Source organism: Chiloscyllium plagiosum, chromosome 24 (genome assembly GCF_004010195.1).
Source record: "Chiloscyllium plagiosum isolate BGI_BamShark_2017 chromosome 24, ASM401019v2, whole genome shotgun sequence".
In the NCBI taxonomy this organism is placed as follows: domain Eukaryota; kingdom Metazoa; phylum Chordata; class Chondrichthyes; order Orectolobiformes; family Hemiscylliidae; genus Chiloscyllium; species Chiloscyllium plagiosum.
In genome coordinates, this window is record NC_057733.1 from 9460604 (window position 1) to 9462850 (window position 2247).

The window sequence follows — 2247 nt, forward strand, 5'->3', positions numbered from 1 at the left end:
GGCCACCCATGCCTCCTCCTAGGATCTATCTTCCTTTTTGGAATGAACTGATCCTGCATCTTCTGCATTATACACAGAAATATCTGCCATTGTTCCTCCACTGTCATCCTTGCTAAGGTATTGCACCATTGAACTTTGGCCAGCTCCTCCCTCATAGCTCCATAGTTCCCTTTATTCAACTGAAATATTATCACTACCAGTTGTACCCTCTCCCTTTCAAATTGCAGATTGAAGCTTATTGTATTATGGTCACTAGCTCCTAATGGCTCCTTCACTTCGAGGTCCCTGATCAATTCTGGTTCGTTGCACAATACCAGATCCAGAATTGCCTTCTCCCTTGTAGGCTCCAGCACCAGTTGTTCTAAGAATCCATCTCAGAGGCACTCCACAAAGTCTCTTTCTTGAGGTCCAATACCATCCTGATTCTCCCAGTCTACCTGCATGTTTAAGGTGGTAAGACAGAGAATTTATAGCAAAAGTTTACAGTGTGATGTTACTGAAATTATATATTGAAAAAGAGCTCACTTGACAATGTAACTTTTTAAAAAGCGTTTTGCAATTTACATATGGAAAAACTGAAACCAACGTGGTCATTCTAACAGATGAGAGTCTTAACAAACAATCCAGGTCTTTTTCAATATATAATTTCAGTTACATCATGCTGTAAACTTTTGCTATAAATCCTGTGTCTTACAATCTTACAATCCACAACCACCTGATGAAGGAGCTGTGCTCCAAAAGCTATTGCTTCCAAATAAACCTGTTGGACTATAACCTGGTATTGTGCGATTTTACAGCCCAGTCCAACACCGGCATCTCCAAATCACGATATATTTCCCAGTGAGGACGGTGAGTGGCTGCAGCGGGATCTTGCAGCTGTTGGCATTCCCATGCATTTGCTGTCTTTGTCCTTCTAGATGGTATCTAAGCAGCCTTGGTGAGTTGTTGCAGTGCGTCTTGGATATTGCATATCATGCTGTAACTTGGTGGAGGATAAAAGTGCTGAATGGTAGATTGATGCCAATGAAATGGACAGCTTTTTCCTGGATAGTGTTGAGTTTCTTGAATGTTATTAAAGCTGCACTTATCCAGGCAAGTTGAGGGTATTCTTAAATATTTGTCATACCTTAAGGCTTTTTCTCTCACCTTCAACTGTGCATCTGTAGAGTTCTTGGAATATTTCTCTGCAATAAATTAGTACATATGCAACAGGGGGAAAACTGGATTCTAGTTCTAAATATAGGTTCAAAATGTGCTGCAACAGCTAATGCAAGGGAGATGAACAAACCTATATAATCTGGAGCTTGTACAGTTGCCACTCATTATGGAGCTAAAGCTGAAGAGACAAAAAGTATACAAAATTATAGTGATACTGAAGTAAGGCCTTGTGAAAACAAGCAAACACATTTTGTTTTCTTTGCTACCTTAACAATATTACCAACTCATTTAAAATACCGATCAGCAGGCTGTCGTTAGAACATGTTAGTGTTGGTATGAGGTACAGCACAAACTCACCATTAAAATGTCATTCATTCAATGGCCTGATTGTTGAAGGACTAGTTTTATAAGTCATTTACAATGTAGAACCAAAATCTAGTTTAATTCTGATTAATTTTGAAATTAAATTTTGCAAGAACTCAGCAAAATCTCAATGTAAGTCCCAGCTGTAAGTGTGGAATTGTTAAATATGGACAAATCAGTGATCATTATATTGTTAATAGTAATACTATTATTTTTAGTTATTATTGTTATAATAACTATCATCTGAACGTTTTTGTTATATTGTACATTATAGCAGTCCTCCCCCCACTCCCACTCTCCCTCTACCTTTCCCCCACATTCTCACCCCTTCCAATCTGGCCCATGTGCCATATATAGCTTCTTGGGCAGTAGTATAGCATATATGTTGGACAGGACCATCTTCTAGACCACTTTACTATTGCCAGTCTGTTCACTCTTGTTGTAATGGCAAGCTACAAATGGCAGTGTTGATGTGGGTCTTGTCTTCCTGGGTTGTGTTGCTTACCAGCTCCTGGATCTCAGCATTTAGGTACTCTAGAACTGCAGTCAAATAGCTGGGGGCTTTTAGGAAGGGAGTTCAGCTTTTTGACCCAGCAACAGTGATGCAGTCAGGATGGTGTGTGACCTGGAGGCTCCCATGTACCTGATGTTCTTGTACTTCCAGATGGTAGTGGTCATGAGTTTAAAAGTTGCTGTCAAAGGAGTCTTGGTGAGTTGTTCATTTTC